The sequence below is a fragment of the Hippopotamus amphibius genome, chromosome 8 (genome assembly GCF_030028045.1).
Source record: "Hippopotamus amphibius kiboko isolate mHipAmp2 chromosome 8, mHipAmp2.hap2, whole genome shotgun sequence".
NCBI classification, from domain to species: Eukaryota; Metazoa; Chordata; class Mammalia; order Artiodactyla; family Hippopotamidae; genus Hippopotamus; species Hippopotamus amphibius.
Genome location: NC_080193.1, coordinates 3,711,383 through 3,735,556, shown reverse-complemented (window position 1 = coordinate 3,735,556; position 24,174 = coordinate 3,711,383). Strand labels below are relative to the sequence as shown.

General features: G+C 49.3%; 1 long non-coding RNA gene across 1 annotated transcript in view; it reads right to left on the bottom strand.

The window, feature by feature from the left end:
• The window catches only part of LOC130859289 (uncharacterized), a 29,013-nt gene extending 4,903 nt beyond the window's left edge, over window positions 1–24,110 (bottom strand). The window contains exons 1-2 of the long non-coding RNA XR_009055176.1: window positions 24,045–24,110; window positions 7,291–7,465 (exon numbers count right to left, since the gene is read on the bottom strand). This is a non-coding gene — a long non-coding RNA (uncharacterized LOC130859289). The remainder of the gene's footprint in view (window positions 1–7,290; window positions 7,466–24,044) is intronic.
• Between the last annotated feature and the right edge of the window lie 64 nt (window positions 24,111–24,174).

The window sequence follows — 24,174 nt, the reverse complement described above, 5'->3', positions numbered from 1 at the left end:
TCTTCATACAGGGAAGGGAAGGCAGGTCTCCCGGGTCTGCGTCTGCCTTTTCCTGGGAATGTAAAACCCATGAGCGGGCCGCCCCTGGGGCAGACACAGCCCATGTTCCCCTGATGCTCGCCAGGACTCACCGACGGCCGTTGATGGCAAACAGCATCGTGCTGGCCTCAGGAGCGCCCTCGGGTCTGCACGCAGACAAATCGGAAGGGCTGGAGTGCCCAGCCTTGCGTTGCCCCCCTCCCCCTCCCCGGCCCCCGCCCCGCCCCCCCGCCCCACCCCAGCCCTCCACAAACAAAGGATGGGTATCCCAGCTCCCTTGCCCCCTGGTGGGGATGAGTGAGGCATGTACCCTCGAATTCCTTGGCAGGGTTGAGCTCTGGTTTCCCAACACAGTAACCGCCTTGACAATTCTTCCTGTGCTGCAGTCCTTGCCCTCTGTTCCCTACAGGGATGCCCTGGGATCACCTCAAAAATAGATTCCTTGCACTTTAATACTTAGAGTCTGCTTCTGGGAGGACTCAAACCAAGGTTGTTCCCAAGGGCAGGGACAGTGACCCATGCTCTTCTCCCTACCATGTCCAGCCTTGTGCCTCACGGGTGCAGGGTCACCCTTTTTTGATTACTTTTAGAAAATACACACAACACATGCCAATGGGTTGGTCCTCTTGGCCACGGCTGCTGCAGGCTCACCAAGGGGAAGTCTTCACGTGGTTGAAAATAAGCCTCTGGAGGATTTATCTGCTCATCCTGTTTCTTTCCCACACACAGGAAATCCTGGGCAGGCAGAGCTTCCTGACCCCGGGGGAGCTCGCAGCACGGGGTCAAGGCTCTGCTCCTCATGGGAGGATATGTTTGAGTGGTTTGAGGGAATCGGAGTTGCCCTCTTCACTGCCTGGAGAAAGGGAAAGTACAGAGTCCTGGGTTTTAGCCCTCACTCTGCCACTAGTTTACTAGGTCATTCTGAGCTGTTCCTTCGCCTCCCCAGGCCTTAGATTCTACGAAGTCTAGAGGTAGAATAATCGCACTTCCGGATATTTTAGAGCTGCTGTATTCTGCGTCTCCTCAGAACTCAGACCCCGGCCTGGCACATTATTTCACTTCTGAAAACTTTTAAGGGGTTCAGGAGGTCAAAGCAGACAAGTATTTTGGAAACCAGTATTAGCAACAATTAAGAAGAGTTAAAGTGATTTGTCCTGTAGATGGAATTTTCCATGGGAAATAATTTTAAATATATATTTTCTTAATAAATTGACACTCCAGCAGAAAAGTTTCTCTTTTCCTTTTTCCAGGCTTGCTCTAATCTCTGCACTGTAGCCCAAGTTACCTGGCCAAACACGTCACGTTGCTCTCTCGCTTGAAACTCATCTATGTGTACCTTGTGCCTAGCAGGGCCTCCCACAGTGCTCTGTATGTAGCAGACGATTGAGTATGGAATTGAATTTGATTTCCAAGCTATGGCCTGGGAAGATGCCCTAGAAAAGCTTGTTCGGAGGACTTTCTTGGTGGTCCTGGTGGTTAAGACTCTGTGCTTCCACTGTAGGGGTGCAAGTTTGACCCCTGGTCAGGGAACTAAGATAACATCCCGCATGCCACACGATGCGGCAAAAAAACAAAAAACTTGTTAGAATTGTGTGTAAAGTAAGAGTAAAAAGGCTATGAGTCGGAACTTCCCTGGTGGTGCAGAGGTTGAGAGTCTGCCTGTCAATGCAGGGCACATGGGTTCGATCCCTGGTCTGGGAAGATCTCACATGCCAAGAAGCAACTAGGCCCCTGCGCCACAGCTACTGAGCCTGCGTGCTGCAACTACTGAAGCCCACATGCAACAACAAAGACTCAATGCAGCAAGAAAAAAAAAAAAAAGGGGCTATGAGTGAAGGCCAGGAAAGCTTACCTAAGAGTAAGGTTCTTGGTAGGGATGTTGTGGTGCTGTTTTTGGTGCTTAGTTGTCCTTTTAGCTTCATTTCAGATTCTAGATAAGTGAAGTCATGGCATAAAGTTACTCCAGTTAAGTGTGATGCTTCGTGCATTCTCATTCTATCAGTTAAGGATGCATTAAGCTGCAAGTTGCAGGACACAGTGGATCAAACCACAGAGATATTGATTGTTTGGTTATCTACAAATCTGGATGCAGGAGACAACAGAGTCGTTCCACCAGCTTAATAATGTCATAAAAGACACAGGTTCTTCCTACATTTTTACTCCTTCATCCTTATATTTCAGCATCTCATGGTCCCAGGATGCTATCACTTCTGTGACCGTTATCCTTGTAACCATTCCCCTGAGCTCTTTGCTCCCTTCCGATTCTTTTATCAGGAAAGTTTCATTAGTCAGAACTAGGTCACATGACCGTCTGTATTTGTTACCCATTGCTATAAAACAAATTACCCAAAACCTAGCTGCTGCAATAAACATCTACTATCTCCAGAAGTTTCTGTGAGTCAAGTATCCAGGAATGGCTTAGTTAGGTGGTTCTAGATCAGGATCTCTCAGGAGTGATCTGTGCCTGACTCAGTTTATAAAGGTGACTGTGTGACCACATGGGGAAGTCAATACCATTGAAAGAAAAGTTTAATGTTTCTTACAGTTCCCCTAGAAACAGGAGGCATAGGGACTTCCCTGGTAGTGCAGTGGTTAAGAATCCGCCTGCCAATGCCCGGGACATGGGTTCGAGCCCTGGTCTGGTAAGATCCCACATGCCACGGAGCAACTAAGCCTGCAAGCCACAACTTCTGAGCCCATGCACCTAGAGCCCGTGCTCTGCAACAAGAGAAGCCACCACACCCAATGAAGAGTAGCCCTTGCTTGCCACAACTAGAGAAAGCCCACATGAAGCCATGAAGACCCCAACACAGCCAATTAATTAATTAATTTCTTTTTTTTTTAAGAAATGAGACATAGTGTGACATGCAGGGCCACAAGGGAAAGCACCAGTGTCAGTCAGGAGGCAGAAAGGAAAGAGAGAAGCCCAAGAGCATAGCCTTGATTGGGATTTCTGAGGAACGTGCAAAGCAGGGCAGGGTAAACAGCTTAGGACCGGCTAGTTTGAATAATTTCAATGCGCTTTGGGGCATAGGGGCTGTCCCTAGTTGTCCAGTACCTGGCTCTGGATTGATTTCAGCAGAGGAAATATTGGCTTTATGTGTGAGAGTTAGATAAGGAGATGGTTGGGGGTATGGACTCAGGGTTGGTTGGTTTGTACATGAAAGGTGGGATTCACTGACAAGTTGTTTACTGTCTCTAGGAACTAGCTAGCCCTGGGAGGAGCAGTCTCTTCCCAGACACCAAGGCTCCCAAAGATGTTGAAACATCAGAAAATCTAGAAAATAAAAAATATGATCAATACAACTATGTTCCTGGTTCGTGCTACAGTCAAAATGTTGGACCACACTGTAGTCATCCAAAGGCTTGCCTGGGGCTGGAGCCACTTGCAAGGTGGCTCACTGGCGAGCCTGGCATGTTGGTGCTGCCTGTTGGTGGGAGGACTTAGTGCCTCCCACATGGGCATCTCCACAGGGCTGTTGAGTGTTCTCACAACATGGCAGCTAACTTCCCCCAGTGTGAGTAATCTAAGAGAACAGGGCAGAAGCGACAATGGTTTTTATAACCTAGCCTCGGAAGTGACTCTTTGGAATGAGTCAGTAAGGCCAGCCTAACATGCAAGGGGAGGGGTGAGCTTCTACTTTCTGAAAAGGAGGGTGTCAAAAAATTGGCAGCCACCAGATTGTTCCTGACTGCAGGGGAGTTTGGGAAAACAAAGGAGAACAGAGTTGTCAGCACTAGCTTATACTAATGATTCATTGCCTGGGACACAATGCCACCCTAGACAAAGTTAGCGTTTGGCTAATGAGGAAGGAGGAGGAAGGCTGAGGGGAAAAGAGTAAAAAAATAAAAAGTAAAAAAGTAAAAAAAAATTTTTTTAATTAAAAAATTTTTTTAAATTACATGGGACATTTATATGAAAACACTATTTGTTGTTTATCTGAAAGTCAGACTTAACTGGGTGCCTTCTATTTTAATTTACTAAAAATCTAGCGCCCCTCGGTGGGAAGTAAGTCTTCAACAGTCATGAGAGGAGGCCAGGAGAGGGTAATATTTCTTGGGAAGACAGAGCAAAAGGAAGCTGGGGTTGTCTGGGGAGGAACAGATGTGTCAAAGCCTAGAGGGAGTTTTATTGGGGAGGTAGGTGGGGGAGGTTGAGGTCTCCTATGGGCCCAATCACTCTTCTCTGTTCCCATCACCACCACCCGCACCCCCAACCCACCACCATCACCAGCACCATCACCTCCACTCTGATCTCAAACATAGCCAGGAAGCTCTAGCCAGAAGCATTTCTCTTTTCAACACCCTGAAAAACCAACTCACAAAACCAAAGTGGGGGCTGAGGGCAGTACTACAAAATGCACGTAAGGGGTGTGGAAACATGGAGCCTTGCTGTGTGACCTCAAGGAAGGCCGTCCCCTCTCTGGGCCTCCCTTTCCTTAGCTGTATACCAAAATGTTGGTCTAAATGGTCTCCAAGGGCCCTTTCACTTGGCCTACGTGTCTCCCTCCCAAAAGGAAAAACTAGAGGGAACAAAAAGACATGGGTGGTTTCTCTGGTCCCGTCTCCAAGCCAAATTGAGATGAAAATGTCCAGTGTGACATAGATTTACTATAAACAGTGGCGCATTAATACTCACAAATACCCCAAAAGGAGTCCCAGATGGGCTATTTTTATCCTTTAAACACACACACACACACACACACACACACTGCAACCCCCATCACCCCCACCCATGAGAGTTTCTCCAGTTGGTTTCTATAAGAAGACAAGAGTTCCAGTTAAGAGTGCTCATTAAACAGCTTTGACTGCGGGTAGGAGGAGGCTGGCGAAAACCTCCTCTCTAGGCATGATGTCACCGCAACTGTGCATTTCTCATGACCCAAGAATGTGAGTGTGTTTGCACTGCACGTCGAAGCTGGTGATGCAAGCGCGGCCTGGTAAACAGGCCCCAGACAGGCAGGCCCTGCAAGGAGACGCGGTGCAGAGGCCTGGCGGAGGCCCAGGTGGTGCTTAACTCCTTCCTGGCAGAACTGGCTGCTGCGCTGAGGCTTGGCCAAGGAGCCTTCTCTACTCAGCCCCTGCTTCTCTTCCAGGCAGGGTCCCTGGTGGTGGCAAGTCCTAAATTTAGAGTCAGTGAGACCTGCATTCTCACTCACCATTTGCTTGCTCCAGGGACTTGGGTATGTGATTCCTCTGCCCTGAGTCTCAGTTTTCTCATCTGTATAACAGGGAGGGGAATCAGGTCCCTAATAGCTACCTTCAACACCGCAGTCCAGAACACCTAGATAACCAAGGGCTTTTCTGTATAGTCAACGAAAACTCATTTGGAGGCAAAATCTGACCCGAATAGACTGAAGCTGTGCTGATCTTTTATCCCACTTAGAGTCAACATTCGCACTTCTCACTATAGCGATATCCATATGTTTGATTGGAGATGGGTGGGCCCAGACCCCACCCAATCACCTTTTAAGATCCCTCAAAATTCTGAATTCTGAAACCCATCCAGCCCCAAGAGTACTGATCTGGGGTTGTGGGTGGGCCCCGGGCCTCTGGCTCTTTGGGAGACTTACTGAGACACTGCTTTCTGCTGGACACTCAGCCCCAGAGGACAGGGCTTCGCTCTGTCCCTGCTGTGCCCCCAAGTAGCCAGCTCAGTGCCTGGCACACAGCAGACACCCAACCAATATTTGTTGAATCAACAGCTGGAATTATTTATACCCATAAACGCCGTGGTGGTGATTATGGGGAAACTGAGGCTGGAGCCTCTGAGCTGGCCTGCCCTGGATCTTTCCCACAGAGGGAGTTATGGCTTTCCCCAAAAAAGGTAGCTGCTCTTATTTCTCTGCTGGCCTGCTCATAAACAGCTTGGTGACCCCCCTCCAACATTCCAGGACAGCCTCGTCCCTGGCTGGCTTGTTTGTGGGCATCAACGAGTTTTCTTTGGCCGATGGTTTCAGCTGACTTTTTTTTTTTTTTTAAAGGGGAGGCCCATGCAGAAAGCTGGGGGTGAGGAAAGGGTGGTCATGGGGTGTCTGGGGAAGATGGGATCTGGGGTCAGTCTGAGACTGTGGACTAGATCCCCAGACCCTTCTGAGGGCTGTGAATGTATCATTCTTAATCCTGGGGCTGGAGAATTATCCAGACCTGTGTGGAGCTGCCAGGAGGGAAGAGGCCTCCTCAATGTTGTTCGACCCACCCCCAGCTGCTGTGGGCCCCCAGGTAACTCCCTTCCCCTCTCTGGGCCTCAGCATGATGGAGATGTGGAATCCAGCACAGTAGGTCAGAGATGAAGTTGTAGACACAGACTTGCGTCCAAGCCCAGGCTCTTCCCCTTGCTGGGCAGGGAGTTAGGGCGAGTCATTTTCCCTCCCTGAGCCTCCGTTACCCCATCTGTAAAATGGCACTGAATTACAGGGATTTGTTCTGAGGAATGAGCCTGGTACACAGCAGTGATAAAGGAATGTTCGGGGCCATCGCCCATGGCCTGGATGAGCCTCCTGATCTGATGTTCTATGCTAGGCACCTGGAACAATAATAACCTCATGGTCTGAGCACCCACTACGTTCCAGGCTACGTGCTTCACAGGCATTCGTTCATGTCATCCTCCCAGCATCTCTCAGATGGGTACTAGCGCTGTCCCATATTTCGGAGGAGGAGACTGAGGTTCAGAGAGGCGAAGTGACTCCCACAAGGCTGCACAGCTGGCGGGTAGCAGAACTGGAATCTCTCTGACTCTTATGTACCTCACACCGTGGCTCTGTTCCTTGAAGCAAGAGATCCCAGCCCCAGCTGGGCCACCCCCTGTTGTGGCATATGACCAAGTGCTGGGGCCGTAGGTCCCACACCAGAACTGTGAGGAATAGCTTCCCTGCCCTGCCTCCCCTGCAGGGCTGAGGTGAGAGCTCTGGTGACCTTGAAAACGACTTTGTAGGCTCTGAGATGGGACAGGCGTTCTCAAAGTCGCAGTCAGGGGGAGGCAGGGGAAATCATTAATGCTCTCCCAGCCACCCTGGCAAGTGGCAGTCTAGCTCTGGTCACAGAAGGGCAGGGTGGGGAAGGCAAGCAAGATACAGCTGCCACAGGCTGGGCTGAGTGGACTACTCGGGAGCCAAGAACAGACGTGGCCTCCCAGGACCTGACTCTCACTGCCATCCCCCCTCCCTTAGGAGTTGGGCAGTACTGCCGAGTGGTTAGGAGCCTGGCCTCCAGAGTCCAGCAGATCAGGGTTCAGGTCTCAGCTCCACTCACCTCTGCTGAGTCCTCTGGACTTACTCTGTCTGGGTGCAGTCTCACGAACGGTGAAGGGGGGGTGATAACGAGAAGAGCTGCACCAGGACCATAATAAGGACAGGACTTGGCCCACGGATATTAGCTGAACAATTATCTCCCACACTTGGTCTCCAATCCTCAAGGAGCTTCTGGTCTGAAAGGAGAGACTGTATGTAAAATGCCTGGCACAGTAGGTGTCCACTGCTGGATGGATGGATGGATGGATGGATGGAACGACGGACAGACACATGGACAGACGGACAGATAGACAGGTGGACAGGATGAGAGATTTACTCCAGGTTACACAGTCAGGAAGTAACTCTTCCTGATACCTCATGCTGGGCGTCGAAGTATGACTAGAGCTGGTCAGAGAGAGAAAGGCACTCCAGGTGGAGCGGTCTGCATGAGCAAAGGCTTGGAGCTGGGAATTACTGCATCACGGAAGAGACACTGGTCTCACGTGTTCTCCTTCAGTAACTTGCTCAACAAGATCCTATGAGGAGGGGGATCTGGATGCAGGCTCTCCCAGAGTCCTCTGGGGCAGAGCCAGGAGGTTGCACAGGGAGTAGGGCCCCACAGCACAGAGGAGCAGGCAGGAGCAGGCCCAGCCTGGGGGTCGGGCCTCTGAGGGCCTGGTCTGGCTATATTTGGCTTTCAAGGAACTGGGAGGCTTCTCGCTGGCCCTGCTGCCCACGCACCAGAGCAAGGCCACCCACAGTTGCTGAGTCAGGCCGGCAGCTGGGGTCCAGAGCAGAGGCCCCACAATGGGGTGACTGTAACACAGTGGTTCAGAGCCTGGCCTCTAGAGTCAAGAAGATGTGTTCAAATCCTGCTCAACTACAGATGGCTGTGTGATTGGGCCAGGAGCATCACCTCTCGGAGGCTCCGTTTTCTTTATCTGTAAAATAAAACAAGAGCAGTAGGACAAGCACCATTACTGAGTCTGCTACGTGCCAGTCTGTGCTAAGTGCTCCACCAGCATCATCTTGTTTAATTCTCATCATGATGGAGAAGTATAATCACTGTCCCCATGAAACAAAACCAGTGAGACCAGTGTTTCTTCCATGCTGCTGTAATTCCCAACCCCAAGCCGTCGCTCATGTAGACCGCTCCACCTGGAGAGCCTTTCTCTCTCTAACCATCTCCAGGCATATTTTGATGCCCAGCGTGAGGTATCAGGAAGAGTTACTTCCCTGACTGTGGGACCTGGGTTTCCAGATAAAGAAACTGAGGCACAGAGAGGTAAGGTCACATGCAAGTAATACCCAGAGCCAGGACGAACTAGAAGCACCTCGCCACTGCCCTGCACTTTACATTCCCATTTCTATTTCTTAATCATTTCCCCACCCAAAGGCCCCCAACAGCGCCTGTAAAACAACACCAGGCACTTGTTTCCTCCACATCCAGTTTCCAAATTGCTGCTGAAGCCTTATTCAGCCCCTCACAACAACCCTGTGCAGAAGGTAGGCTGGATATCATCCCCATTTCACAGATGGGGACACCAAGGCTCAGAGAAATGAAGCAAGTTGCCTGAGACCTTGCAACCAGCTGGATGGGGGACCAGAGTTGGACGGCAGTGCTGTCTGACTCCCATTCCAGGGCTCTATCCCCACCACAGTGATCTGACCATGTTCTGAGACGGGTGCCCTCACCGTTCCTCCCAGCCAAGCCATTCCTAGACAATTAGGATAAAAGGGAAAATTAATCTGAGGTTCACCTGAAAGGAAAAGTCAGGCAGGACCAGTGGGGCATTATGCAAATATATAAAAAAAAATAGGCTTCTTTTGAAAACTCATAAAGAATGAATGGACAAGCTGTAATAGTTTTAAATCAGATCATCACCTCGTGACAGGCAGGAGACTAGAACCGCTTTCTAAACCCATTACCTCATCTCACTCATTTTTGGAGGCATCTCCTGCCCTACCCTGTGCCAGGAGCTGTACGGGGAGCCAGGCGAGGGCCCTGCCAGAGGAATCAATACCTGGACAGCACTGCCCAGACTCTGCAATTCCACATCCCAGTAAAGTGTTCTCCCCAAATGAGGCACACAATTGCCAACATCCTGTTATTTGTCAAAGAACATTAAAGAAAAGGAAAAATAAAGCATTACTTTCTGTCACCATAAAATTTAATAAGGACTAATCTCAGAATTTAGCAATTTTTGAAAATTATCTTTATTAGTTGTCCTAGTTTCCTCACCAGCCACAGGCCAGGGCTAAGATGGGCATTTGGCAAGTCCCTAGATGAGTGGGAGAGAGAAAACATTTATGCAAATAACTCAGAGTAGTTATATTCATTGAGCATCTTTTGGTTGAAGGTCGCAGAAGACTATTCTGGCTACCTTAATAAAGAAAGATTTATTGGAAGGGGATTTTATTGGAAGATTGGATTCTGGAGGTTAGGTGGTAGACAGCAGAGCCAACCAACCAACCATTCTTGGCAAGGACAGAAAACTTCAAGAACAGATGGAATCAGAATTCTCTCTCTGCTCTTTGCCAAGTGGGGATACAGTGAGAAAACAGCTGTCTACAACTCAGGAAGTGGGCCCTCACCAAAACTCTATAATGCTGGCACACTGATCTCAGACTTCCAGTCTCCAAAATTGCGAGAAATAAATCTGTTGTTTAAGGAAAAAAACAAAACAAAAAAACAAACAACAAAAAAAGCCCAAACAAAAAAACCCAAAACAGATGGAATCGACTCTCTCTCCTCCTTGCTGTGTTAGCTCTCTTCTCTCTAGTTGCACACGGTGTCCTCCATGTGTCAGAGGATACGAGGGCTAACAGCTTCCATATTTCACAGCTCAGGGCTCCAGGAGCCAGAGACAGGCCAATATAACCTCTCAGTTCCAGTGAGGGAGGGAGGGGGAACCAGGAAGGTGTCTGATTGGCCCAACGGAGTCAGATGTCTACCCCTGGACCAATCAACGGTGGCTTTCCGTGGGGTCTGTAACAAGATGACAGCTCCTGTGAGAACTTCCTGGTTGGAGTCAGGAGCAGGAGGGAGAAGAGCTGGGCAGGGAGGCTGGGTGGGTGATACTGTAGATGTCCACCATGGAGGTGATAAATGCCCTAACAGAGGCGCAAGTAAGGTGTTGTGGGAGTTCAGGGGAGGGAGACACAACTTTTAGCTGTAGAGATCAAGCAGTGCTTCTTGGAAGAGGTGGCATTTGAGCTGAGAATAATTTGTGATATACAGAGATTCAAAATGTTCTCTCAAATTAGAAAAGAAAAATGAGTACCAGTAGACAAGGTGTCATCCAAAGGAGATACACAGTAGTGCCTCACTTTGTCAAGATTGTTATAGTTTACCTAATTTTTAAAAAATTTTATACAATTTGAAAGGTTACATTTACAGGTATTGGAAAACATTGGCTATATTCTCCATGTTGTACAATACATCCTTGAGCCTATCTTACACCCAGTAGTTTGTACCTGCCACTCCCCAACCCCTACGTTGCCCTCCCCGCACTGGTATCCAGTAGTTTGTTCTCTATATCTGAGCCTGCCTCTTTTTTGTTATATTTAGTTTCTTGTGTTTTTTATATTCCATGTATAAGTGATATCACACAGTATTTATCTTTCTGTCTTATTTCACTTAGTGTATTGCCTTCCAAGTCCATCCATGTTGCTGCAAAGGACAAAATTTTTTCTTTCTTATGATATATGCATAACTTTGTTTAAAGAGGTGCCTGCCAAGTTTCTCTGTTGTAAAGGATCCCTTTGTAATTTTTGTAATTAGTAAGTATCTTGTGGGGAGATACTTAAGACTATGCAAAAATGTAAATTTCTCATCATTTACAATTCTTTTTAAAAGTGGTATGCGATGCACACTTTCTACTTTTATTCAACAAACGTCACCTATTCACTCACCATGTACAAGCACTGGTCTAAGGTGCATGGCTCAATTATCTGTAGCTCAGTGACCTTGCTGGACCTTAGGATCCTCATCTACAAATTAGGTATAATTAAATTTTACCACTCAGGGCTGCTGAGGATAGAGGAGGACCGTGTTTGTGAAAGTGTTCTGTAAAGCTAACTGGGATTGTTCATTCTCTCTCCAAGGCACTCAGCCCTGTCCTCACCTCCACCAGTTGGCAGTCTCCATTTCCGTTCCGTCTGCATCCATGCCCGCAGGCTTCTGCCTGTTATCACTGGTCAGACTCCCTCATCCTATTTGGCAAGCCTTACTTATGATGTCACTTAATAAGTTTTGGAGACCCAAGGTGAGCCTTGTATAGACTGACAGTTTCCTTCTAGAGTGTCTGTCTGCAATTTTGGGAGCTGCCTCAAGGGACTGAGTGATGCCTGGGACCTGTGGGTGGCGGGCAGGAGATCCTTTTTCCAATGGCAGAAATAAGTGGAAGAAGTAGGAATTGCCTTCCTCCAATAATGGTTTGGCCCTAAAAGGGAAACTCTTGAGCTCCAGAGAGTCCTGAGTAAGCCTGGATGGTTACTTGTGTCTTACTGAGAGATCTACATAAGCACACTTTATTATTTTTTAAAATATTTGTTTATTTAGCTGCACCAGGTCTCAGTTGCCACCTGCGGGATCCTTTTCTTTTAATATATAAATTTATTTACTTATTTATTCATTGGCTGTGTTGGGTGTTCATTGCCGCACGAGAGCTTTCTGTCGTTGCAGAGAGCAGGGGCTTCTCTTCGTTGCGGTGCATAGGCCTCTCAGTGAGGTGGCTTCCCTTGTGGAGCATGGGCTCTAGGCGCACAGGCTTCAGTAGTTGCGGCACGTGGGCTCAGGAGTTGTGGCTCGTGGGCTCTAGAGCTCAGGCTTAGTAGTTGTGGTACACAGGCTTAGTTGCTCTGTGGCATGTGGGATCTTCCCGGACCAGGGATTGAACCAGTGTCCCCTGCATCGGCAGGTGGATTCTTAACCACTGCGCCACCAGGGAAGTCCCTATAGGCATACTTTAAATGAACAACTTCATAATGTGAAAGGATGAGCTCACCCCTGACCCAAACTCCTAAACCAACAGTACCTTTAATTTGAGAACAGGATTTTAATGAACCAAGAGGGAGGTACGAGTTAAGTAGTAACACTCCTGGAGCTGCATTCAACCCTTTTTACAGGCAGGAAACTTTTATGCTTGACTGGTGGTTTCATTTTTTTGTTTGTTTACATCCTCTGTACAAGATCATTAGGAAGATCAAATATGATAAGAGGTGAAGGTGCTTTGGAACTTCTACAGGGAGTCAATATGGCTGTTCCCACTCTGTGGCCTGAGGACAACTTTTTAGGAATTGCTTGCCCGGATCAGAGGAGGCAGATTGAAGGTCCCAGCTCCAACATCAGCCCAGGCCACCCTCTGCCTTCCTTCAGCCTAGCAGATGAGCCCTTCAAAATAGAGTCCCCTAAGTAGGAATCCCGCAGCCTATAGGGCACTCTCTCCAGGGTTCCAAGTAGTTTCCTCCTTGGCAAGTCACAGGCCTGAGTCTCCCAGGCCCATCTCCTACCTGCTGTGGGCTGGGCTCCCGTCCAGCTAGCACCCGAGCAAGAATCATCAACAGCAGCTCAAGACTGCCGATCTAGTTGCCCTCTCCCCAGTGGGCCCTGGGGAGCATCCATCCCGTGGAGACCACCAAGGCAGCAGCTCTCCCAGGAACCTTCAAGTTTAAGAGACACCCCCATCACCCAGCTGATTCTTGTGGCCATGAACCCAAACTATAATGTGCACTTGAGTCCCCTGAGAATCTTGTTAAAATACAGATCCTGATTCAGTAGGTCAGGGCGAGGCTGAGACTGCATTTCCAACAAGTTCCTAGAAGATGCCAAAGCTGCTGCTCCACAGACCACACTTTGAATGCAAAGCTCCAAAACCACAGGCTGATCAGAAGGGTCTGGAAACCAGAAAACAGTGTTGAGTAAATGAAAACAATGAGTTTGAGGGCCCCCTCTTTCTACCTTGAAATTTTTATAATCTTGATACCACTTCTGATGGCCTCCAATAAAGTCCCCTTTTAACTCAGGTTAGTCTAGGAGGTTTCTGCTATTTGCACACAAAAGAACCTTTCCTGATATCCAAAAGTGAAAGTAACCCCCAAGTAGGAAAGGGTGACTCTTCCTCATTCCATCTCTTATTTTACAGGCCAGTTCTTCCAGCCCCACCACCAGAGCCTGGCTAGACCCACCAGCTTCTTTTCTTTTTTAAGAACTTTTATTGAGATACTATTGACATACAATAAACTGCATATATTTAAAGTGTACGATTTGATATTTTTTTTCTTATTAGTAATGTATGTATGGCAATCCCACTCTCCCAATTCATTCCCCCCCCAACTCCCCCCGCTTTCCCCACTTGGTGTCCATATGTTTGTTCTCTACATCTGTGTCTCTATTTCTGCCTTGCAAACAGCTTGGTTTGTACAATTTTTCTATATTCCGCATATGTGTTAATATACGATATTTGTTTTTCTCTTTCTGACTCACTTCATTCTGTATGACAGTCTCTAGGTCCATCCACGTCTCTACAAATGTCCCAATTTTGTTCCTTTTTACAGCTGAGTAATATTCCATTGTATATATGTACCACATCTTCTTTATCCATTCATCTGTTGATGGACATTTAGATTGCTTCCATTTCCTGGCTAGTTCATTGCGGCACTAGTAAATAATGCTGCAATGAACATTGGAGTGCATGTGTCTTTTTGAATTATCCCACCAGCTTCTTAAAAAGGGACCACATCCCTTTTGGGAGGTGGTTTCTGATCATTTAAATCTTCAACAGCACAGAAGAGGAGACCTGAGGCTTTTTTCTGGGCTTCAGTCCCCTGATTGCCACCCAGCCCCTAAGCTGTCTTGTGTATTAATTAGCTGGTGACTAACTGCTCCCTGATTGTGAACTGGCTCCCACCCACACTTGTGACACGGAGTCATGGGCATCCTCCAGGAAAGGTCTTTTGTGAGTCCTGTGGTTCACTTTTCCACACATGTGTGCTGAACCTCTTCTGGGGTACCAGGTCACATTCTCATCCCTGGGGTCTCGGTAGCGAGCAAGAGAAACTTGGTCCTTGCCTTCATAGAGCTCACATCTAGCAGAAGCCAAAGAGCAAGAGATGAATTTCAGGTAATAACTGCTATGATTTAACAAATAATAAACATACAAAAGGATAATACAATACAGAGTAATGCCTGGAGCTTCAGATAGGTGCGGTGGGAAGGCCTTTCTAAGGAGATGACATTTGAGTCGAAACCTGAATGGTACTCAGGAGCCAGGCAGAGTGAAGATGAGGAGAAAGAGCTGTCCAAGCAGAAAGCACGGGCAAGATCAAAGGCTGGGTGGGAGGGACCAGCGTGGCCTGTCTGAGTAGCACTCTTTGCATCCTTTCAGCCCCCAGGGATTCAGGAGTCAGCCAGCAGGTTGGAGTTAGCTGTAAAAATTGGAGCAAAGCCTCCCTACCTCTCTTCTTTCGCAGACTGGGGGCAGGGCTCACTCCCTTGGCCCCGCCCCCAGAAGATGGACTTATTCATCTGATTGGTCAGATTTCAGGATCCTGATTGGCCTTTGGTGGTAAGGCGGTCGCTTTATCTTTAAGATTCCAAACTCTACGGTCTTACTGGGGTCTTAGAGTGGAACCCCTCTGAGGGTCCACTTAGGGAGCGGCTGCCCCTGGGGACTGCAGACCAAGGACTCTGCGGAGAAACAGCAGTGCGGATTGCCATGGGAAATTTTATTTGTAGATGTCAATGATGAGCTGGAAAAGGTTTTTAAAAGCCATGCAGGCCAAACCCGTGTCTGTGGAAGCACAGGGGTGGTGCGGTAGGGCTTGGCGAATGCCTAGAGGTAGAGGTGATGGAGAGGAGGAGTCAGGAAGGACACTAACTACGGCCTGGATTCTGAACTACCCTGCTCTGGGAGGAGGAACTCACTGCCACAGACACACACTACGCACCTACTGTGTGCAAGTCTCTATGCTAGGTTGGGGGGGTACAAAGCCCATTGTGAGGCTGCACCCTCCTCCAGGGCAGGGGGTTCCCTACTGCAGGAGACCTGGGTTCCGGTCCTGGCGGCTCCTCCTGTAATTAACATGCATCCTTGGGTTAGTTCATCAGCTCCAGGATGCGGCACACAGCCTGGGCTCATAGCAGGTTAACTAAACCAGGTGAGGGCAGATAATGAAGGGCCTTGAATGTCTGGGTAGGGAGTTGGGGCCGGATCTAATAAGGCGGTGGGAGCCATTGCAGGTTCTTGATGGGGAGAGTGATATTCCAAGTAAAATATTTTAGGACAATGAATCACGCCACCTGTGCAGAGAGGAGAGGGTCACATACCATCCAGGTGTGGTGTAGTGAGACAGCAGCTAGGTTTATGAAAATCAGATCTTATCACCCCTAGCTCAAAAGCCTTCAGTGGCTCCCTGCAGCCCTCATAGCAACGTTCTTCCTTCTTACGATGGTCCAAGTGCAGGACCAACAACCTGGGTGTATGACCTGTGAGGCTGCACAGGGCCCCACGCTTAGTTTAATGCTTTACTGTCACTATCTTGAAATTCTTAATAATTTTTTTAAAATTTCTAATAATTTTTAAATAAATTTTTAACAAGGGGTCTCGTTTTCGTTTTGCACCAGGCCCCACAAATTACGTAGCCAGCCTTGCTCACAGGGACTGACCCCGGCTCTACCCTTTCCCTTCTCATTTGCACGCAGCGTCTTCCTCACCCTTCAAACTCCAGTTGCATTAGTCTTCCATCAGCTCCTGGAGGTTGTTCCTTCCTACCTCAGGGCATCTGCACAACCTGTTCCTTACCTGGAACACCACCCCTCATCCCAAGACTGACTCTTTACCTCCAGATCTGAGCATAATTATCTACTGAGAGATAGGTTAAATGGCGTGAAAGGAGGGGTAGCCATCTCTCACGCATCTTGGACCTTTCCTTCGGGGTGGGCAGAAATCTTCATAATGCCCAGCAGGGTCTGCTCTGGCCCTGGTCTTTCCCCAGCTGGAACCCATTAGCTACAGACCCTCTTACCCTATTCCCCGTGATGAGACAATCGTAGGAGTAGGTTGGGAAGGGGATGCATTTCATAGAGCCAAGCTTTGGTCTAAAGGAAGCAATAATGGAAGCATTTCAGACCTTTGTCAGCAGAGCAGCCACGGGTGTTTGGGGGCTTTGTGCTTATAAAGGTTTGAGTAACTAATATCCAATCAGGGAAAATTTTCCTTCTCTTAACCAAGTAAATAAAACCATTCACACCACGAGAGGTAGGAGGAAGGGACAGAATTTGCACAAAACATAAAAATTTGTTGACCCTGGCAAGACAGGTTGACAAAGAACATCACACCTGCCCAGTAGGTGCGCATGTATTCAGCAGGTCCGACATACCAGGATCTGAGCTAAGCTCTTGGCACACAAGCTCTTGAATGCTCACCCTAACCCTGTGAGGTTGGAACTATTCCTCTCCCCATTTTGTGGATAAGGAAACTGAAACCCAGAGAAACTGGATAACTAGCCTAAAGTCACACAGGAAGTGACAAAGTTGGGATTTGCACCCAGATCTGTCCAACTCCAGATCTGTCCTGAGCCCTTTGCTACCACAAAGCAGCTACTCAGTTGGCTTGCTGTGTGATTTTGGGCAAATTTGTCAACCTCTCTGAGCCTCAGATTCTTCACCTATAAATTGCCCCTTATTTAAGCCACCCTGTGCTAGGTACTGCCTGATTCCTCACAGTGCCTGATGAGGGAGGCAATGTGGCAGAGGCAATGTTTCGTGTTCTTCAACCTGTTTCCTCTTCCTGGGCCCTACCATTAGCAGAGTAACGTGACTACATTCTGGCCAATGAAATTACACATCACCCCTGGGCCAAGGCAATTAAGAATGGTTGCATCCCTTTTGATTTTTAGGCTCCCTTTTCACATCCAGACTATTCAGGAATGGATTCCATGAAGGGCCTGGGGGAGTCACTGTTCGGGAGAGAGCTGCCTTCCAAGGCAGATGGGTTAGGAGAGCCCTGACCTATATTAGACTTTGTGTGAATAAAGAATAAACTCTCATTGGGTTAGGCCACTGACATTTTTTGGTTTGTCACAGCAGTTACCATTAATTGCACTGAATAAAACTGTATCAGTTATTAATTTCCGTAACAATGCTGCACAACAAATCAGCCAAAACTCAGTGCCTTAAAACAGCAACCATTTCGTTAGCTTGTGATCTCATGGATTGGCAATTTGGTCTGGGCTCAGCTAAAGGTTCTTCTGGTCTTAACTGGTGATTAGCACAGCTGCAGCTATGACAACTCATTCCTGTATCAGTGGCCTCTCATCCCTGAGCAGGATAACACAGGCCTGTTCACATGACAGCTGAGAGGGTTCCAACAGAACAGGCAGAAGCTGCAAGACCTCTTACAGTCCAGGCTCAGAACAGGCAGTGTCACCTCTGCTGTATCCTGTTGGCCAAAATAAGTCATATGGCTGAGCCCGGGTTCAAGGAATGAGGAAATAGGGTCTATCTCCTGATGGGAGGAGTTCCAAAGTCACACTGCAAAGGGGCTTGCATATAGGAAAGCAAAGCATTGAAATCATTTTGCAAACAATCTACTACAGGAGGTATTAGTGCTCCCATTTGAAAGCCAAGGAAACTGAGGTTCAGGAAGATGAAGTGGCTACTGAAAGGAAGAATCAGGATGCTAGCAAAACTTGAAGCTCTCTTCATGCCCTAAGTTTCCCTTGTGATTCTGAGGACAGGTCCTCTTTGGCCAGAAGGGACCTCCCCACCTCTGCTAGCTCAACCAGAAATCCAGCATTCTGGCCTCCCAGGGAAGGGGCCCCCAAATCTGAATCTCACTGTAGCCTTTGGAAGAACAGGGCACCTTTTCAGATATTCGAGTCTAGGGAACATCTTGAATTTCAAGCCTGGAGAAGCTGTGACTGCAGTGACCTGATGCAAAGGCCTTCCCCCCTGTCCTTCACACATCAGATGGCCCTAGAGACCTACCTTGCTCTGTGACCCAGGCAGAGCCCACACCCTCTCTGCGCCTCAGTATAAGGATGCAGAGCGTAAAGAGAAAAGCTCTGGAATCACAGCATTAGGTTCAAGTCCTGACTCACTTGCTGTTGGTCCTGGGCAAGGCCCTTCCCCTCTCTGAACTTCACAGTCTCTTCTACAAAACAGGTGTGAGAGGAGTCCCCATCTTGGGGGCTGTTGTGAGAATTGAATGAGGAAATGTACAACGTGAATGAATGATGTAAATGAGCTACTATCCCCGAGGTGGGCTTAATAGCTGCCTGGTGTTGTCAGTATCATGTCAACCAAACTCCTATTTTACAGAGAAGAAAACAGAAGCTCAGGTGACATGCTTGCCAAGGCCACACAGCTAAGGAGCAGTGATGTGACCAGCATATTCAGGTCTGTCTGATTCCAGAAGCCAAGGTCTTACCCTCTCTAGTGTTAGAGTCCTGGGTTTGAATTGCCCCTTGCAGCCAGGTGAGCTCGAGCAAGTCCCTTTTCCCTCTGGGTCTCATTTTTTTTTTCAACATCTAAATAAATGATGATCTGCCTATGATGCCTGGTGCATTTTCCTCCAAAGGGAAAATACATGGAAAGTGCTTAGCACAGTGCCTGGGACGGACATGCGTGTGCTCAGCAATGAGAGGCCACTATAATCGTCAGGGGCAAGTCGCTTAACTCTCTGTGCCTCAGTTTCTCTATCCATCAAATAGAGCTAATAAGTCTCGTCTCGTTGGGTGGTCGCGAGGAATAAACGAGTTACTGTGCGCTAGCCTTAGCACAATGCCTGGCACGTGCACGCACTTCAGAAGCACTTGCTGTCGTTTAAAAAATTCGAAAACCTGTTCCAGGCCAGCATGAGATGATGGGGGATCCCAGCCCCTCACTGGCTGCAGCTCCAGGCACTGCCTTTGCTACCATTCAGCTATTATTAGGCCCAGCGTCCTCATCTCAAATCCAGATGGTGAGCGAGAAGGGCGGGCAGGGCCAGGCCTGGCTGGGGGATGGCTGGGAACACTGCTGGGAGGCCGGTTCGGGTTTGGGCCCCACCCTGCCTGCCCTCCCTTGCCTGCAGCGGGTCCAGCCGCCACGTCTACACTTGGCTCTGAGGTCTGTACCAAACACTCCCTCCCACCGTGGCCGCCTCCTCTGGGAAGGTTCAGAGCATTTTCGCGGCCTCAGCACTTTTTTCCCGCCCCCAGGGAAGCCAGGCCTGCGTAGAAAATACGAATTGGACACTGCTTGCCTCTGGAGCCAGCAAAGGGGCCATCCACCCTGCTCTCTAGAGGTCTTCATGCCTCCAATGAGGTCTGTTGGGTCCACAAAGGGGAAAGGGTCCACACAACTGGGTTCAAATCCCAGCCCTACCACTAACATGCAGTGTCAACATCACAAGTGACTCCCCCTCTCTGAGCCTCAGTTTCTTTATCTGTAAAATGGATATAATCTTAGCACCTACCTCACACGGCTGTGGTGATGTATAAATAAATGAGTAAATGCCACATAGTAGGGACTCAGTATGTGCTAGTTATTGTTATTTCGTGCTTGAGTGTGCCAGGCCCTGAGGGGGAAACAAGGATTTGGGGAGGCTGGGGATCTAGGGTACCAAGTGGCTCCACCTCCAATTGCTGCATGACCTGAAGCCTGTTCTTTGCCCTCTCTGGGACTCAGATTACCTACCTGGACCTCGAGGTGTGCATCTAGGTCTCTATGATGTCACGATTCAGCTGCTGTGCTCACAAGTACTTATGAAATATGACAAGGCCCCACGTGGGCAGAGATCCCAAATGGTAGATGGCAGGATCAAGGGTTCTGGGTTCTAACCCTGTGTGAGGTGCTGGTGTGGCTTGGCCTCATTGAATCTGTCTTCTTTTCTGTATAATACTGGTTCTACCTCACAAGGTTCAAGCTGTGAGATTCATGGTAATAACAAAACTGCCACTCGTGTGTTTTTATGGTTCCAACCCACCGGGCAGCAATTATACAAGGCCCCTGCCATAAGCCTAGATTATACCAGGCACTCCTGGAAGTGATAAGAAGTCCAGGCTGGGCCTTCCACAACCGTCTCCTTTGTCCATGAGGCTGGTCTCTGGGGTTCATCACAGCCCAGTGGGTGTCTCAAGTCCCCTTCTCCTTCCCAAAGCTCACTTGCCGCCAAGTTTCCTACACTGAAGAGTCACTCCTTTCTCATCCCTCAGCACCTGGGGCCAGGCCCCCTTCTCCTCCAAGGCCAGAAGTTTATCGGACACTGTCGCTGCTCAGAGAATACAGCAGCTGGATGACATCATGGAGGAGACAACCTTGCCAGACCGGTTTGCCAAACATATTCTCAGCCCGACTCCTGGGGCTGCCGGCCATGACCTTGGTGGCCTCCAGTTCTGTCAATGAGAAAGAGAGTCACAGCCCTCGGATCCAGCCAACCCCAGCAAGAACCAGATTGTCTCCTCCAGGGTCCCCATGCTCCTGCCTCACCTACCTGACTCTTCCCCTGCAAAGTCCTCAGAGTCCCACCTACCTTCCTTTGCTCTCAGGCTGTGTCCTCTCCAGGCTGCCCTTCCCCCACGCCCTCCACATGCCAAACAGCAAGTGAGGGCTTTTACTCTACATTTAGAATCCAGATACCATCTCTCCCTCTACTCTTACGGGGCTGTGAGATCCCAAGAGCAGGCCCAACTCCGACCCACCTCTAACCCCTCCACCCATCCCACTGCCCAGCAGCCTCTGGACCCCCTCATAGGCCCACAGTCTTGGACTTGGCTGGCCCAACAGCCACTTTTGAGCACGTCCAAAGGGTCTCCCTGAAAGTCTTGGAATTTTATGTTGTATAGTCTGTGGGGAGAGGGCTTAGAAAGCGCAGGCCACAACTGCTCCATTGTGCAGATGAGGAAACTGAGGCTCCAAGGGGAACAAAACTTTGCCTGGGCTGGAGCCAGGTCTAAGACCCATCACTCCTCTTGCCTCCTGACCCCTGGACTGGGCTTTCTCTGCAGGACCCCGGATAGGATGAGGGGAAGCCGGGGAGAGTCAGGGATCTGGCGCTGCCAGCTTGGAAAAAATATTTATACTCAGGAACTGGAGCAAAATATTACCCTTGGCCCCTTAGCTGCTCCAGCCACTCCCCACTCTGCCAGCTCAGTGTTTAACCTGGAGGAATCTGGACCCTTTCTGGGAGGGCCTGAAGTGAGCCAGTCCAAGCCCCTCATTTTATAAATGGACAGACTGAGGCCCAGACCTCCCAAGTGCCCACAAGATATGTTCACCCTACTCGCCTGGCATTCAGGGCCTTTCTCAGATGGAAGGTCTTCCATCCCCATTTCCTGCTCCATCCACAGCCCATCTCTCCTCCTTTTCCCACTTACAAACCTCCTGGCCTTTAGTCACACTATTCCCCTGCCACTAATACTCTTTCATGTCTTTCCACCTCTTCTCTGTGGGATGGATTTCTTTGCACCCTTCCTTAAGCATCAGTTTGCACATCACCTCCTCTAAGAAGTCTTCCATGGACTTCCCTGGTGGCAAAGTGATTAAGAATCCTCTGCCAATGCAGGGAACATGGGTTCGATCCCTGGTCCAGGAAGATCCCACATACTGTGGAGCAACTACTGAACCTGTGCTCTAGAGCCCATGAGCCACAACTACTGAGCCTGTGTGCCACAACTACTGAGCCCATGTGCTGCAACTACTGAAGCCCATGTGCCTAGAGCCTGTGCTTCACAATAAGAGAAGCCACCACACTGAGAAGCCCGTGCATAGCAACGAAGACCAAATGTAGCCAAAATAAATAAATACATAAATACATAAATAAAATAAAATAAAATAATCATTAAAAAAAAAAAAGGAAGTCTTCCAGGATTTCCTCCATCCATAGAGGCAGCAAAGTGGAGGAAAACGGCTTTGGCATGGGACAGAATTCCACTCAAGTTTGAATGCCATTACCAGCCAAGGTGCCCTCACCTCCCTGAGCTTCAGTCTTCCTCCTCTGTGGAATCTGGGTAATAGTTATCTCGCACAGTGGTCAATCTACAACAGGGCAAACCCCGTGTCAGGCATGCAACAGGTGCTCAGTAAATACCAGGACCCTTCTCATGGGACGTTTGCTCCTTCCTGTGCTGTGGCTGAAAGCTTCTCCAGAACCTCAGGAGCTGCCCTTTGATCTTTGTTTCACCACCATCTCGCCCCGCCCCTTTCAGACAGAAAGGGAAGGCAAAGTAGGACTGGAGAAGGACCCCAGCCCTGAGGGTTTTACGAAGGGGCGGAACCCATGCTTATCTTCAGTACTTTCAGGAAGTAGTGAGCGCCCGTGTGACATACAAACTCTGCACACACAAACTCACCTGTGCAGCTCCTCCCTGCTGGGTTGTGGGGGGTGGAGCTAGCACGAAGCAGGCCATTCATTGGAGCCGACAGCTGCCACTCAGGTAGCCTACGTGTGCCCTGCCCCGCGCGCAAGGTTTGAATAGGACTGAGTTGGTCTTGGAGGGCGCTGGCTGACCCTTGTTCTGGAGAATAGATGACATCTAGGTTGGGAATTCCCTGGTGGTCCAGTGGTTAGGACTCCCAGCTCTCACTGCGGAGTGCCCAAGTTTAATCCCTGGTTGGGGAACTAAGATCCCACAAGCCACGTGGCCATAAATAAACAAGTAGATAAATAAAGTTTACTAAAAAAAAAAAGATGACATATCTGTTAATTAGAGAGGACCTAGATAGGGCCTGCCCAGCAGAAGGAGACCTCGAACTAAAGCCCCCAAACTGGGCTCTGTTTGCTCCTCCTCCCGTGTGAAATTAACAAGTCTCTTCCCTCTCAGAGCCGTGGTTTTCCCATGTGTAAAATGGGACCACCTCTCAGGGATGTGGGGTGAAATAAGATGACACCTTTAAAAGAGTCTCGGAGTGGATACTGGCCCTCATTCTAGATGGCGGCGAGGTGTGGTAGTGCGTGGTCACAGAGGATCTGGACATTGGGGCTGAGGGGCTCTGCTGGGGAAATCGGCTGAGATCACTTCCCCACAACCCCATATCACAGTGGTTAAAAGCACAGATTCTATACTCAAAAGGTGCTGGTATGAATCACAGTTCCACTACCTATCAGCTGTTGTCCTCAACTGTAAAATAGGACAGTAATTCTGGGCTCAAATGGTCGTTATAGGGATTATATGCCTGCAACACGGCAAGTACAAAATCAATGAGTTTATATTATTATTGTTATTATTTGACAGAGAGGACTCCAGCTCCCTCCTCCCAGGCTCCACGGAGACGGAGAGCACAGGAGACGGAGTGGTTTTCCCCACTGGGTCTGAGCTCTTGGGTCCCCTGGCTGACTCCTTAAATTGTCTTGGGCATGTTGGCTTTCTCTGGGCCTCAATTTCCTCTATTTGTTGAATGAGATTCTGGACTTTGTGTTCCCTATTTAAAACGCCACAGCGCTGCAAGAAGTCGACCCTGAGGGGCTTGGGAACGAGCAGCATGGCAGGTAAGGTAAACGTCTGCGCAAAGGTGTGTCGGCTGGGGAAGGGGTGCTGTGTGATTGGCCCTGCGCCAGCTGAGATGGTCCCTGAGGTGCTTCGACGTAGGGTCAAGGTGCTGCCAGCCACTTAGCCCCTGCTCTGAGCTGGCCCGGACCAGGTGTCCCTGCCTGGGGGGCAGCGGCCAAGCTCAGGCACTGGAGCGAGGAGGGGGCGGAGTCGAGGGAGGGGACAGGGTCTCACGAACAAAGAGGAGGGCGGAGAGGGGCTGTCCTGAAGGCCCCGCGGATAGTACGATCCCGGGCCACTTACCCCGGCTTCGGGTGCCCTCCCCGACGTTGGCGCAAAGCTGCTTTCTCCTGGCGACCCCACCCGACCAGCCAAGGCCACACCAGCAGTGGCCGGAAGACCTCAATCCCCCACAACCTAGGCCCGCGAGGGG